We start from the raw sequence: 17,724 nt of genomic DNA on the forward strand, positions 1-17,724 counted from the left end.
TTTATGATAAACGCTTTAAAAGTAAGCATCCAGCGTTGAAATGGAAAGAATATGAGATGGTATGAAGCAAGAAACATACAAAGTAGAAAATATGTGCATGTTATGAAGAGTAGCAGGTGAAGTTCTTCCCTCGCATTGCTGTTGACTTTAGAAACGCGGTTGTGGAGAAGTAACATGCGTTGGTAATCAATTTCTTTAGCTCTGGAAAGATACATGCAGAAACCTAAAATGCATTGCTCTAGTATGCTACAGATAAAATGAAAAAGCACCGAAAACAGTACAAAAACAGAATCTACACAGTAAACAATGATAGCGTTGTGCAGATAGCAATGAAACTCTTCACAACCGCATGTGAGTAGATCTAGTACAAGAATAATTATGTCAGTAGCAAAATGTATTATAATTTTTCTTTGAAATCGCTGTGGTTTTGTGCATGATATATAAGACTTAATTTTTAGCATATCGCATACAAGATATTCAAGTTTTTTCCTCTTTAAAAGTATATTGCTTCTGAAAACTATTCCTAAACCAAGCATGAAAAGTAGAATAAGATCAAGCTTAAAATTTCTTTCTTCAACTACGTTGAAGCTATATATCGACAAGATAAAAACATAAAATGTAGTTAAAGTTAAAATCACGCATAAAATTTTCAAAGAAACAGCCACATGTAACGGCATTTTCTTATGAGAGAAGTTGATGACGCCAACACCATGCAATCCAAATGCAAAGGAAAGAAGCCAGAAGTCGTATTGTATGCGTTGAAAAATATTTTTCCTCTTTGGGTCAGCTATTTTTTCTAAAAAATAACTACCAGTTGTAACTACTTTACTTGCTTTGTTATTTGCTATCATTTCTTCTAACATTAAGAGTGGCGAAAAAGAACTTGTGCCGCACAAACTACTCGATTCTTACAGGTCGGTACTTTCGTAGTGTCCCAGCTCACAAAGCGTCTGATCTTGGACGAGTTCATTTCTGCTCGATGAGCAACGGGGGTTTTTATATTAGCACAAAGCCAATAACTATAAGAGTATTAGTGTCGCAGAAAACCAGCTTTCCTCTTTTCTGTCTATTTTAATGAAGTCATTTAACATTCGTCCGAATTCAAATTATCAGAGCCAAAAAACACTCGCCAAACAGATTTCAAAAAGTTTTAATGTTAATGATATTTCTAATGAGAGAAGTTCAGAAGTGTTTACTTAAAAATAAACAGTATACTTTATTAAATGCATGAATGAAACAATGTAGCGAATGCGATAATCTCAGATTTTTGTTTTAGCCAGCACCCAAAAGGAAAAATTATTTGAATTTTGCGCTTCATTACTAATGTTTCGTACCAGTAAAAAAGAAAAATGCCGTGATACTTCTAACATTCACAGCATAAAAAGAAACGTAATGCTATTCAATATGCAAAGTGTCTGCGTTTAGGTTTTAAACTAGTGGGATAAATTACTTTTGCAGAATATGTAATAATAAACGTATAATTCTGTAAACAAAGAAGTTATGTATCGGACCAAATATTACGAGCAATAAATATGAATCCTTTACTTTATTGACGTTTGTTGCTCAGAGTTTTTCAAATGAATATTGAGGAAAATGAACGATTATTCTTTTTTCACATCTGTCACAAAACGTTGGTATTGATAGACAATAATTATGCTTTTTTGTATTGGATTATTTTTCGAAATTGAATAATGTTGTTTCCATGGAAATGTATCAATGTTTTTTAAAACGTTTATTAAAATAAACATTATAAGAATGATGTAAGAAAAATAAAAATAAATACGACGTTATAGTAGTTTTTTTTAATGTGAAAACTAAATGGAGTTCATTTTGCTAATTTACCATTTTATTCGCTTTAACAAATATTTCGCGGCTGGTTCTCAAAAAAGTGGCTTTTTATATCTAAAAACGGTGGACTTTAAAAATTACTAATTTTCAATAACTAAAAATTTCTAATTTTGAATAACAAACATTTTTCACAATGGAAAATCAACATGCTATATTCTATTACCTCTGATTAAAATGATTACATGTGCCTCGCAATTAAATAAAAGGCAACTTTTTTCTACTTTACGAATAATATGGCTATTTTTTGATATTGATTTATTTTTCGCTGTTGAGCTTTTAAATTCAAGGCAAAATGTTTTTTCCAGCAGTTCTAAACTGTTTAGAATATTTTCTCAGAAATGTATGTATAATTTTCAGACACAAGTAAAATTTAAAAAAAAAGGGAGAGAGAAATATCTATCTATATCGATACAAATGTATGATTCTGTGCATGTTCTGTCATATACAAATTCAGTTAAAGCCCTGGATCCTTCTCTTAAGTGGCGCCACACTTTGATCCATGCACTGCGCGCCGCTTTCGACTGCGATTGGAGGCGGGCAGTCACGTGGGTTCAGTCCGCCATTTTGTGTCGTTGCCTGTGTGATTTCACTGTGCGGAATACTAGATATTTTCTCTTTGCTATTCGTATTTTTCATCAAACGCTATCTTTAATGTGAAGATGCCTTGGTGTAGTGCATTGAGATGTTCTAACAGTTCAAAATTACTATATCGAAATACATTGAAAGATTATTTATGTATTTTAAATGCAGCATGTTTTCATCAATACTGCTGTTCAATTTCAGATACTTTTTGAAACTCTTTTTGAAATTGTAATATTATTTACTTTTCATGAAACTGTCTGATGATTTGTTAATTTTCATATTATAATAAGGACATTCACTAAAATCATCATAAATAGTTCCTTTAAACATTGTAAAGCTGAACTATGTAACGGCACCTAATAAATTGCTAGCGGTAGTAAAATATTTGCCCTGTTTTTAAAACTGATTTTTCTGAGTTTAAGATAGCAAAGCCGTCAAAATTTAAATATACTAATTATTTTATTTATTTTTAATGTAAATTTTCTATTGTTTAGTTAGTTTCAAAATGTCTCAATGACTGTAGCTAAATTATTTTAAGAACACCTCATCTTACTTTTGATTGTGTCATAGCCATGAGTTTCAGTGTGTTGCCAAGTTAATTATTTATCTATTTTGCGCATAAAAATTAAGATATTAAAAATATGAAATTATTCATTAAAAAAAATAAGCTTCTTTGAGATTATAATAACATGTAACTCAAGCCAAGTTATATAATTACGTGAAGATTTTTTTTCCCGGAAAAAAATCTGTTTTCGTTTAATTTTATTTTGATGTGAAAACCTTTTTAATAAAAAAATATATATATATGATTTATCCCAGTATCTGTTAATTTAAAAATTCATTATTACTATATATAACAGTTCGTCACAGATGTAATCTGCGCTCTTTTATTTGAATTCTTATTGGTATCAAATAATTCAATTATTATTATTTTTTTAATATTGATTTAAAACTTTTACACTTTATTATCAGTTCGTTGAATTTTTAAGAAGTAGTAGTATCCTTAAAAATCAGGTTTTCAATAAAAGGCATTTTTTAATGTAAATCGGCATGGGAAACAAGAAAGCATCGGCAAAATGTATGGGGGAAAAAAAAACAAGGAAGAGTCCTGCTAAAAATAAAACCTTATTAGTTAAAAAAAAAAAAAAAAAAATGCAATTTTTAGAAGGAATTTTTCCATAAGAAAACTACACACATTAGTAATATAAATGATACTGCTTTGCATGAATAAGTTCAAACTGTTGCCTACAAATAATTTATGACATAATTAATTTAGTTCACTACTGTTCTACTCAGTAGTGGATTTAAGGGGGGGGGGCAGGAGGCCCGTACCTCCCAAAAGGATTTAACTATTTTATTTATGTAGTTTTTTTAATTGACTACTCCATAGCATTTTTTTATATAGTTAATTAAGCAGAACACAAAACACACATAGAGCATATTTTAAATAATAGTATTTTTATTTGCTAAAGAAGTCATACTGGGTGCTTATTCCAAGCTCGAAATTCACCTTGCGAGATTAGTTCTGATCGTCTCACTAGATGGCGTTTTAGGGAAAATCGCAGTCTCGCGGAATGAATCTCGCAAGTTCCAATTCCAATCTCCAAAAGAAGGGGGAAAAGCGACTTTTCGCGCGTTTGCTTGCGAGCGAAATCTCGACTGCCCCAAAGCAGGTGAGATTATGCGATTTTTGTGATACAATTATGGGAGTTGGTTTTTCTGAAAGGTATTGTCTCGGGAACTGGATGTTGCCAATCCCGGAAATAGTTCAGGGAGCGGGGGGGGGGGGGGTAAAAATGCACGAGGGGGGAGCTAGTGGTTTTCCATTCAATTTGTGATACAATTGCGGGAGTAAGTTTTCTGACAGGTATTTATTTGCAGGAGGATAACGAATTAGGAATTAGGATTTTGCCAACGCCGAAAATGGTGCAGGTGGCAAGGGGGGGGGGGTCATAACTGTACCGGGGGGAAGTGGTTTTCCGTTCCATTTTCGTGACGCAAAAACGGGAGTTAGTTTTTTTGAAAGGTATTTGCACGAGGAAATCGAATTAGGATGTGGCCAACCCTAAAAATGGTGCAGGATGCAGAGGGGGGGGGGGGGGGGTTATAACTGCAAACATAAAATAGGTATCTATGCAACATTTCTCGCTTTACAACAAGTTTTCAAAGCTTAAAAGGCTTAAACCAACTAATAACAACATTATAATGCACAAACATCCGAATTAAATTGCAGACACGTGTTTCGGAGATATTAAGAGCTCCTTTTTCAATGTAAAAGATGTGAGTTGATGAATAAAAATGCATTCACGGCTAAGGTTGATTATTTCCATTGATTTCATTTTCTTTTAACCAAATCCATCACTTAGGAAATAAGATGGGGGGGGGGAGGGATCGGGGGCCCCTTATTTTCAAGAGATAATGCATTTGAAAAAATTAAGCATTTGTAAATTGGCTGCTGTATAATATGATGCATTTGAAAGAAAAGAGAATACATCAAAAAGCTCCTTTTCATTTCTTCTTCAATTTAGAATCTTTCCCTTTGATTGAACTTACTTTAAAGTTCTTTATCAGCTGAAGTGAAACTATGATTAAAAAAATTATTTCCTTGGCCAATATTTTTTATTTATTTTAAACTGCTCTTGTAACCACATGATTGCTGGTTTAACTTTTTAATCTTGAAAATAAAGATGGAATGTAATCATATGTACAAGTTGTTTGTTTTAAAAAAAGAAATCGAGAAAAGTACTTTTTTGAAGAGCAATTGAAAAACTACTTAGGAGAAATGGGATCTTGAAAACAGGAATAATAAAGAAATAAATTTTTTATTTAGCATATACTTATTAAATTATAACTTTTAAAGATAAGAGAAAAAAAACTCTGAAATATGTCTTCGAAACTGAGATTGTTGTTATAATTACAACTGACAGGGGGAAGGGGGGTATCCCCAGCAGCCCATGGTTTTTACATAACCAATCATAATATAGAAGATTATATACTCTGTTATGGTTTGCTCTCATCCCAAAAAGCTCAATTAGCCCAACAAGCCTTTTACATTTTACATGGGGTGCCCCCCCTAAGAGCAAGGGCCCCCCAAATATCGCGAAGACTCCCCTCTCCAAAAGCAAGAGCCCCCAAAATGAAAAAAACACCCCTTAAAATTTCAATGGTGCAGTCAGCGAAATGACTTAACCCTCCTCCTCCTTGGTGCGCTCACCCCTGCATTTTAGTCTTTTATATATTAAATTTGAATGGCAGATTTTTTCATGAAGACTTTCGGGTGCATCTAAACCTTTCGCACTCTGCACTTCATTAAACACGACATTAATAATAACAACATATATTCAATCCACGATTACGGACAATTTATATTTCTTCGTCTGCATTCATGATAGTAAAGATTTTTTTTTTAATATCATGATTATTTTTTAAGGTTATTATTATTACTATTGATTAAAGTTACTAATATCGATGGTGTTATATTGTAAATCAACATATTTTACGTTTAATTTTCAACTTATTTATGTATTGGCTCCCCCCCCCTCTTCTATAATTGTTTTAGACACTGTAATGTTGAAATATGCATAAAACATGACTTACCTTTTGCCATTTGAGAATGCTTTGAGCACCGGAGCCCTCGGGGGTTTAACAGATGGGCGAGTTCGGCCCATTTTTTCTTTTCATCCTCTTTCGTGAATTCCTATGAGAATTTATTCTTATAGACGCTTGGATTTTCTTAAAGAAAATCTAAGATGATTTAAATGTGATTCTTCGTCACACAAAATGTGTACTTTGAAGCAGCCATTTGCAGGCCTTTCAGTGATTCTTCAAAGTTCGCGCCTTATCGTACACGGATGAAGCGAAACAAAAACTACCTGCTAAACTGCTAATTGTATAGCATTTCGGTAACATTATTATGGTTTAGTATTTAATTGGCTTGAAAGGTAAAGATGTTTTACGTCCACATTCAAAGTATATTGGTACATAATATGTATGTACTTAGAAGTGGATCATTAGTTTAAAGGATCCCAAAAGAATAAAAAAAAAAAGACATTTTAAAATAAAGCAATGAAAACTTTGTTATGAAACACCGTATGTGGCAGGGGGAAGGAAGAGGTACTAGTCAATTTCCCGGGTCCCCTCCGAGAGATTTTTCTGTATCCGCCCCTGGTTCTACTACACCAACTTTCTAATAATAAAACGCATATTTAAAACATTTCAAGTAATTTGTAACTCAGAAGGTCTATATGGGGGGAAAAAGAAATTACTCTTAAAAATGGTCGAAAATTTCTTCAAAACACCTTTTTACTAATATTCGGTTTAATAATAAAAAAAAATATTTTACTAAGGTAAAATTCAACATTTTTGTATGTATATTATCAGTTACATAGGTTACGATTAAAAATCTAAACATTCGTTGATAAAAAGATACTTTTTAATGAGCGAAACTATGTATTTTTCTACTGTTGAGATAGGGAGAAAGTTGCGGAACGACACAAAATGGCGGACGCTGGAGCGTGTCGCCACTTAAGAGACGGATCGAGGGCTTTAAATTCAGTTTGCGTTGGATATTTAATATCTTTGCTTTGATGGTCAAGATTTAACATAGAGAAATTTTGCAATTTTTAAAATGTACCAAATCGCGCGATATGTATGGAATCACTTTTTTTCGTGAATGTACTACCATATCCTTTCGAATTTGGTTCCATGGGAAAGCGGACAAAAATCCATTTGAGATTAAATTTTCCTTTCGAGTAGGAAAATGAAGCACCTAAATTCCTTGGACCTGGAGTTAAAAGCAATTTTGAGGTAACGAAATACAGAAACCCAAAATATCCATTTTGACAATCTTCGAGCTAATTACGACGCGTTTCCTCGTGACGTCTGTATGTACGTATGTATGTGCGTACGTACGTAGTGCGTATATGCATATGTATGTCGCATAACTTAAGAACGGTTTGTCCTAGAAAGATGAAATTTGGTACGTAGAATCCTAGTGGGGTCTAGTTATGCACCTCCCCTTTTGGTTGCATTCGGGTGTTTCTAAAGGGGTCTTTTGCATCTTTTTTTTGGGGGGGGGGGAAATCATTGTTAGTTTCGATGCAAACTTAAGTGGTGTTATAATTTGGCGGACACTTGGCAATATATCGGCAGTCTTTTGGTCGTCAAGTTTTGTCGCCAGCTTGGCGACAAATTTGGCGATTTTTTTTTAAAAAAATCTGGTTTCAATTTGGCCACTGATGGGGATATTTAGAGAGTTAACCATTAAATCACATTAAAATTGCAATAATGGGGAAATAACAAACTGGTGTAAAAGGAAGTCATGTGATGCACACATCAGCTCGTTTTTTTTCTTTTTTTTTTTTTAAATTTTATCTTTTAAAGAGGGTTTCCAATCTTGCGCCGAACTCAATCCCACAGAATTTCGAAATTGTAAGGAACCAATCACGCGGAATCACGGGATTGACTTTTTTCTTTCTAAAAGTTAAATTATAATATCAAAAAAAAAAAAAAAAATAGTGCTTTTTTAGAAGGACTGCTGGAATTTGTTACTTGAATAAGTAGTTTTCTCGAATTCCGTATACTAATTGTTGAGTAATTACAAAGTCTCACCCCAATTGGCAACTATGGTTTGGTACGCAAAAGTGTGCGCTAAAAAGTCCGATGCATCTGAACAAAGCAACTCTGGTGTGGCATGGGAAAGGTTTTTTGCGAAAAAAATAATACGCCTGATGAAAACGCGTGCAGTGGCTCCACTACAGTTGGTTTTACAGTGATTTAATAATTGGGACATTTTGGCAAAAGATGACTATAAACTTTATTCCCTTATAAAATAGATTTTTCTTTTCTTATTGGTGGGGGGGGGGGGGAGGGATGCATGTTTGGTTTTTGCTCAAGGACTGAAAACTTCAGACAGAAACTATGTCTCTTTGATTTTTGTATTGCTGTATCCAATTTAACTTGCATTCAAAATACCCATGTTGCTTCTTTAACGTTGATCAGTGCATTTTGATTCATTAAAGTAGGAGGTGAAAGCTGATTGTCATTCCCCAAGCCGCTGTCTAAGTAAAAGTTTTCGGATAATTTCGCTAATACCTCTCACTTTAAAGAGACATTCAAAAACTAGAGCAGCTTAACTTACTGCGCTGTATGCGAGTCATCCTGTGTTTCATCTAAATTTCTGTCGTCTCTTTTAGAGTCGTTTCGAATATATATATATATATATATATATATATATATATATATATATATATATATATATATATATATATATATATATATATATATATATATGCCCACATTTTTAATATCAGCTTCACTCTGGCCCAGACTTCAGCAGGGAATTTCTAGAACTTAGAGACCATAAATAATGTCAGGTTTCCATTGATTTCTTTTTCGAAGAAAAATATTGTGCATTTTTAGTAAGTTAAAGGTTTTGAGTGTATTCCTTAAGCTTACAGCAGCTTTCCAACATTACATTCAGACTATTCTAGCAAGTTTTGTAACCTGTAATACACTTTCTCACTTTTTTCTACAGCGCAAATTTTCTGGATTTCAGGTTTTAGCGATGGTTTCTGAAAACGTTTATAATTTTTACGCATTTTCTCAGTTGCTGAACGTATACAAACTGAAACCTTGAACGAGAATATCGATTCATTCTCAGATAAATATACTCTATTTTTATTGTGTTCTTAAGTGATAAATTCCGGGTTCATCATATGAGACGCAAAGTTTTCTTGCTCTTTTTGCGGACATGATGATTCTAACTTCAAATCATGCTTCTGAAAATATAATTTTTTGAGCGGCAAAAGTTGGAAAAAGTAAGCATGAAAAGTTTTGTGGTATTGAAAATCATGCGGGATTTTGGTCTCAATCCCGCGAGATTGATGTTGCTAAATATCGTGCATATTCCCTCGAGATTACAACCATCGATAAAAAAATCTGTATTTATACAACAATGACAGTTCTTTCTTTTAGATGTTCGCACTGCATTAAAAAAAAATTATCATTTCATTATTTTACAATTTCTCACTGAAAAACTACCTTCGACATAAAAATTGTTTTAGGGTCATTCCATATTAAACCAACAAATGAACCGTGCCGCACCGTTTTTGATTTTAATGAAATTTGGTAGGTAATATGTACCAATATTCTGTATTCCTAAACTGTTAGATTTTTTTCTGGGAGGAGTTTTATTCTTGCGATGTAACCATTTTTATGCTCCGCGGATGAGTAAAATTTGCCATATTTGATCTTTTTTCTAAAAATTGTAGTAAATTCATTTAAAATGGTAGAAATATCAAACACGGCTGGTTGTAAAGCTAAATTAATTATCTTTTATTTGTGCACAAAAATAAACGATTTAAGGTAAGGCTAATAAGAAATTTTTGGTGGTCAAATCATGGTTCAAAAAGTGCTGTTTTTGTCACTTCGAGCCTCAAAAAGTCAATGAGGGACTTACAGTATGTATACATCATATGTCATACATCGTTCTTAGCGATGCTTTTTTAGCGCCAACAGGAAAAATTCAAATTATGTCATTAATTATTTAATGAAATTAATGCATTAATTTTTTTCCGTTGTTTCTCCGGGATACGAGCCCTCGGTCTCATAGTACTTTCGTAATGAGACCTCGGCTCGCCGGCCCTGCCCCGGTCTCATTACGAAAGTACTATGAGACCTCGGGCTCGCCAGGACCTCGCTGCCGCTCGGTCCGTTATCCCTCCGACTTTTAATATACATCACAGTCGGATATAAGTCACAGATCTCCTCCGTTCAGTATACAATAAAGTCACAGATTTTATGTGAAATTAACACCATTTTTGTGCTACAAAAATGCCAACCAGAACAAAATACAAACTACCAGAAACACACTAAAAACACAATAATTCAAAATATGTTCACTTACCTTTTTTACTTTTCTTTTACTTCCTCACGTGAGGCAGTGCACATATGTTCCGCTCTTAGGGAAATTATCCCATTTTTTATTATCATTACTTTACAAAAATATTTAAATATAAAATATATATATAAAAAATCTATTTAGGACTCCGGTACGTCCTAACGTTGGACGACCTGACGAAAAAGAAAAAGAAGATTCATTCAAAAATTTCAATTGATACATTTGGACAACATCACAAACCGAACTCATTATTAAAATAGAAAATTCAACTAAATTAACATTAAAAAACAACAAGAAAAAGAATACTCTAAAATAAAGTTTGAATTGAAACTTTATTTTAGAGTATTCAACTTAAAATCTCCCTAAGAGCGGAACATATGAGCACCTACCTCCTACCACACACACCTGTGCAAAAAGACAGACTTCGAGAAACTACTTTCCAGCGTTCAAGTTGCAAAACCAGGGTTGCCAAGTTATCGCCTTATTGGCGATTTTCGTATCGAGCGAAAAATTAAAATCTCGCCAAGAGGGGGGCATATCAGAGGAGAGCCCAAAAATAATATGAATAAAAAAAATCATCACTGAAGCACTCCAAAAAAAAACTAATAAAAAACTAATAAGCATCTTAAGATACAAACACGAAGCGCTTGTCTTTTAAAAGTTTTATATTTGCGTCAGCAGGAAATTAAAGTTTTACTTCAGGAAAAATGCACTAGTACCATTGAGACTTGTGAACATAAAAATACTTTTAGAAGCTATATTGAAAGTCACTCTATGATTGGTCACAGGGAAGTCTCTATGACCTCCCAAAAATTGCCATATTGGGCAAATTTTGTCTGGTGAATCGGCACATTTGGGGGCATAATTGTAATGTTGCAATTTTTGAATGCTCGAATGTCCAAATTTCATTAGATATTGTATTCAACTGTGCGTACTTAATGTGTGTTGCACCAGTATTTTATTAATCGGCAAATATGTAAGTTTCATTCTACAAATTGAGATTAAACGTCTTCCCAAAATATTTAAGTTCGGGCCGTGTTTGGCTATATTTTAAAAATTTCAACTTTTCATTTCTTATCTGGCAGTGTTGCGCTCTTGTCAAAACTACAACTTTTAAATTTAAAGTAGAATCTTTACATTGTTATGCATTGTTTGTAATACTTAATTCACCTTAAAGACCATGCTTATTTAGAAAACTGGATGATCGAGAACTACAGTAGAACCTTAATTATTTGAAACTCTTGTAACCTTGAACTCGTCAATTTTCTTACATTTTAACTTTTAAACTACTGGCGCAAAAAGGGGATTAGTTAGTCTAATGTGTGTTGGTGTGTATTTTCCGACCACCATTCTTCCAAATCCACAACCCATCGATTCCTTTGAGTCTTGAAGTTTGGCATCAACATGTTTATGATGAAGACAAAAACTGTATTACAAATACTGAAAAGGGTGAGTCAACTTCACTGTCTTTTCACTGCATATAAAAATTAAAAATATGTCAGTTTGTTATCCATGTAAAGTAGCGAAAAATCGGAGAATTTCGTTCAAACCTGTAACGTAGATTCAAACCAAAGCTGGGTAAGATCGTTTGCATTTAAATGCGATGGGTTCCTTAGCAGTTGTGTTTTTAGGGGAGGGGGGAGATTATTTTCACAATAATAGACGATTTTTCAAGAAACTCTTTGGTTAATTTCTTAAAGAAGAAAAGTGAGGTTTTCGAATACTTTGTCAGGTTTCAAAAGAGAACAGAGAGATTTGCAGGAAAGAAAATAAAAACAATCCGAAATGATAACGGAGAGGAATTTCTAAATATTTCCGTTATCATATATTTCTATGACACTGTAATATTTATTGTTAGCCGACCAGGGCAGTTCAGTGTCATTCTCTTATATAACATTTATAGTAGCTTCCATATAGGAGGATATTAGCACAATAATCTCATGGACATCTAAAATGGATATCCACATGGCATTCTCTGCTGACAGAAAACACTTACGGGGTACTACTTGTTCATCACTGGTACCTGTAATACCTCTTCTTGGTTGAAAGACTATCTTTGACATAAAAGCTGTTGTACAGTAAGAGTGAATTTCTTTTTTATGCATCAATGATAATTAAGTCTTTAAACGCAGAAGCTGCATTCGCAAATTTAGCATTCTATTATAGATATTTATATTCCCACTTCCCTGCTGAAAAAATACCTCCGACAAAAAATATGCTTTGCAATAAAAGTGTATTACTTTTTGAAACACCAATGACAATGCAATCTGTAGACGTTAGCAATGTATTTAGCATTCCATTATAGAAACCTGTATTGCCACTTCTCGGCTGGAAGACTACTTTTGACATAAAAGCTGTTTTACGTTGGAAGAATGAGTATATATGAATCGGCGATAAAACAGCCAATTTAGTAACTCTTTTGCTTTTTCTGGCTGCCGAGAATGTCCCGTGGATGAACGTTTTAAATTTCAAAGAGATTGTTGTTCCAATACTGCAAAAGCACTTATTTTCGCGAAAATGAAAACATCGGTGACTTTGCGAGTTCAAAATTTCGTGAATTTTATATAAACAGACCAAAAGTTGAAAAAAAAAAAAAAAAAATGCTTCGTGAAGCTTAAACTTTCGTAATTACGACAGGTACGCAAAAATCACGAAAATTAAGGTCTCGTGAAAATAATTGCTTTTACATTATTCACCAAATAATGAAGCAAAAGCAAATAAAGAAGTAAATGTTATAGAAGAGAATGATATTGAATTGCCCCGGCCAGCTTACAATGAATACAAGGATTACAGTGTTATGTAAGAGTATGATAACGGACATTAAAAAAAAAAGAAATAATAGATAATTCTTAGTAATATTCTATGTTCAGAAGGGCTAATTTATGATTATAAACTTTTTTTCGTTCAATGTTCTTACGGTGTGTGTTTGTATTAGGTTGTCCCCCAAACATCGCGAGTTAATTTTTCAAGTCACACACCCTTTTATATTTTTTCTTTTACTTTAAAACAATTGTAACAATGTTTTATGTAATTTGAACAACGGCAACCAGTTCCAAATAATAATTAAAAAAAACTTTTTTCTAATTACTCAAAATTTCTGTAAATAAAACGTTGCCCCTATACCCCGCATACACCATAAAAACATTTATTCAAATTACAAAACATTAAGGTATCCTACACTTGGCCTAAAATCTATAACTTTCTTCAAAAAATTGATTTTTTTCGATACATATTTTGAAAACATGTGTGGTAATTTTCACAAAATTATCAAGCTGAAAAATATCAACTTTAAAGTAGGTAATTAGTGTTAAATATAAATTTTTGCTCCCCTGCAATATTTCCTGCAACTCCCTGTCTTCCACATAGTATTCAAAGATATTGATTTTTTCAAGGTTAAGTTAAATTTTTTATTTTAAATATGTTATTTTTTTTCTTATTAATTTGCAAATGTTGATCTGAAAATGTGTTCGCTACTAACTTTTGAACTTGATATTTCGTTTAAATTTATATGTAAGTTTTTAAAAGATAAATATAAAAAAATTTTTTTTTTTGAAGAAAATTATAATTTTTAGGCCAAGTGTTGGGTATCAAAATGTTTTAAAACTTCCATAAATATTTTTATGGTACATGTGGTGAGCGGGGTATAGAGGCAACGTTTTATAAACAGAGATTTCGAGTTTTTTTTGAGCAATCACGATTGCTTATTGCTTTCATTTGACTTTTTTTGGCGTTCCTATGATTTTATTTTCCCACCAGCACCCTCTGCCGCATCACCGTCGACCGGCTCCTCACGATGCTGCTCCTCTAGCGAAAACCGTCTTCAGGTTGCGTCAATATCCTACACTTACACGCACGTACACACACACAAACATATACACACAACACACACATACATACACCTACACATACATACAAACACATACATACACTCAAACACATACACACACGCATACATACAGACACGTACACATACCTACACATACACGCACACCTACACACAACTACCCACACACTCATACCTGCCCACAGACACAAACACACATGCCTACACACACATACACGTACTCCCTACACACAAACACACATACCCCCCCACACACATAAACACACACGCCTACATACACACACACCCGTGATTGCGAAAAACATAATTAAAATTCAAGAGGTCAAAATTCAAATTAATTTTTTTCCCGATTTGGTCTGGTATACAAGTGCTGGTTTACACTTTCAGACGCAAGTCGGGACGGATGGCAGTTGTTCAAATTATATGAAATATTTTTTTCAAATTGTTTTACATAATAGGAAAAATATAAGAGGGTATGCGACTTGAAAAATCGACTTTCATTTTTTGTGGGACACTTTAGACCCACTTAGTATTTTGTTTCTTTACTTATTTTCTGAAAAGTAGTGAAGTAGCGACTACATTTTAAAAGTAATTTGTAGTTGCTACATTAAAAAAAGTAGTTGTAGTTCTAGTTAACTACATTTGTGAAAAAGTAGTTGTACTTGTAGTTCGCTACAAAAAAATGTAGTTTTTCCAACCACTGCTTCATTGTTATTTGCTGTGCTATATTTAACAGAGTAGTCTTTGTGCTTGAATGTAATTAATGATTGCATTCGTGTGAATACATGAAGTGTAACAGATGGATGTTAAACTCTCGAAACAGACAGTAGATGGCGCTATGCCTATGAACTCTAAATTAGTGACAAAAGCAAAAAACTTTAGATGGGATCTGTTTCCCCCCCCCCAAGAGACGTTGGAAGAAGGGAAGAATGAGTCACCCCATCTCACAATCTGTGCTATCCAGTGTTAATTTTGTAACGTCGAATTAATTTTTCTAACAATTTCTAGTTTTATTTGTAAACAATAAATTTTAACTTAATAAATCTTAAATTTCCATTGTCTCTTGCGTATCACAAAAATTTTTCTGGGCTTAAATTAGTATTTTTTATTATCTCTTTATTCCTATTTTCATTTATATTCAACAGAGTTTTTACATTCGCATTATGATAATGTTAAAACATGTTTGGATTGAAAAGATTTATTACATTGAATAGCATTGCATAAAATTTAAGAGCCAACGGCATTTTGGACATCTATATTTTGTTGCGAGCGAAGTTTTGAGTCTCGGAGATGTTTCAATTGTTCATGCATATTTACAATAAAGCAAGCGGAACGGTGGAGTATTTTTTACTTCGAAGTATACATCTGCGAGAGATAGAGAAAAGCCAAAACACGTCTCATGCATTTCATTTCGTAACTAGAACAACGAAAGTAAAACATTTGTGGCATGTAAATTTCAAGAAGCTACAAATCCGTTTTGTTCCTTTTAGGAAAATAAGAAAATGAAAACGGGAAAAGGGAAAAGCAGTACGCATCCTGTTTCGTTTTCAGGTAACGTTTTCTTTTCCTTTATCAAGAGATAGAGGGAGAAAAAAAAAACTGCAGTTGATCTTCGAATCGAAAGAAATGTTACGGATGAGAAAAGAAAAAGAATTGTTTTAATGGGAAAAAAGAAAACCTACTTGTCTTATATACTGCAATATGACAAAGTAGATCTACAATTTGTTCTTAAAGTATTGGACAGTTAAAGAAAATTCATGTAAAATATATTTAAGGGTTATACATAATTTATTTTTACTTTTAATCCTTGTTTCAGCAACTCTTCCCCCCATTGTTACAGTATTAGCTGAAGGGCTTGCAGCGGGGGGGGGGGGGATTTTTGTCTTCAATTCTCCTTGAATTGAGCATTGAACACTATCTATATTTCAAAACTTAAATATTAAAAAAAAACTTTAATGACTAAATGAAGTTATTTATTAGCAAATATTTTTTTAATGTAAAATTAATTAATTAATTCAACTATTTTCGTAGCAAAATACATTTAATTTATTCATTTGCTACATGAGTAATAAATTAGAAAGACTATAATTAAATGTGACAGACGGCGCCTTGAAAATCAAACATCCCGATGCGTGAAAATTAAATATTGTTCAAGACAAAACTTTTCAGTCGAAAAAATGCACCGTTCACGCTAAAACCACGTGACTTGTGACATACCGCGCAGCTGACGAAAGCTGGTCTACGTAGCCACAACGTATGAAATTTAAAGTCTCTTTGATTTCTCCGGGACGCTTCATCAGATCCAGACAAAATTAACATGGGACCATCTGAAAAATATACCCTTCCAAACAAATGTTTTTTTTTTTTTTTTTAATCGGTCCAGTATTTTTGGAGTAATACGAAAACATACATAAAAAGCCGCATGACGAATTCATAACCTCCTTTTTTGAAGTTGGTTAAAAATAGAGTTATATGGTGAAAGTTACTGGCAACATAAATGCCAGTAATTTTTACCATAAAATTTATCGATTTTTTTAAACAGTGTATGTACAGTATATGGGAAAAATCATCAAATAGGGTGCAGCGGCTGCAACTTTTTATTTTTTTGAAATTATCTAGAATGACCCTTCTATTTTAACTTAGCTGATTTCTGGTAACGTAAGTCATTTATATATTTCTAAACTGTTTTATTTCCTAAAACTGAAACATACCTTTGAATTAATTTAAAGCCTGAGGCAGTCCATAGAGGAATGAATGGCCGTTGTTTGAAGACCAATTTCGACATACGGGAAAGTTGGCTCGACTGGATCTAGATTCGAACTTCTTATTTTTATCTCAAAACTTATTTCATTATTCAATTTGAGTTAAAAATATTGAATTAAAAAATGTTTTTAGCGTTATTTTTACAACACGTTAAATTTAGAAATACATTTAAAAGCGGAGTTTTGATTTAAACATCTTCAATATATTTTATTGGTATGAAAATTCCTTACTTCTATAAATTTCAAAGTAGTATAGCGAATCTAATGTTGTTGCTGCTGTTTTGTGTCAGCTAGGCTAGCAATTTGGGGCGCGCTGCTTCACTTTTCAACTGTACCGTAATTTTGGTGTGAAGTCCAACTTCCACAGTACACACATTTCATGTAAGGACCCTTTTATAGGGTAAGAAACTTTTCACAGCAGAATGAAGCATTTACAAAGAAAGGACAAGGACATGAGAGAGAAAGTACATCCGTGCCTGCACCGGGATAGCTAATTTAAAGTCAAATATTTATATAATGCATGTATACAGGTAGTTATCAAAATAATAGAAACACTAGAGATTTATAAAGTATTTTTTGTTAGTATGGTGTAGAACCAGCTTTAGCATGTCATACAGCTTGGATTCTCCGAGAATTCGATTCATACAAGTGTTGAATAGTGTTCAGCGGAATTCCATATCGTTCTTCATGCAGATATTGAGAAAGTTCTGGGCGAGGAGCTGGTGGAGGATATCGATACCGTATCGATTGCTCCAAAATACACCAAAATGGCTCATTTATATTAAGGT

This window comes from Uloborus diversus, chromosome 6 (genome assembly GCF_026930045.1).
Source record: "Uloborus diversus isolate 005 chromosome 6, Udiv.v.3.1, whole genome shotgun sequence".
NCBI lineage: Eukaryota > Metazoa > Arthropoda > Arachnida > Araneae > Uloboridae > Uloborus > Uloborus diversus.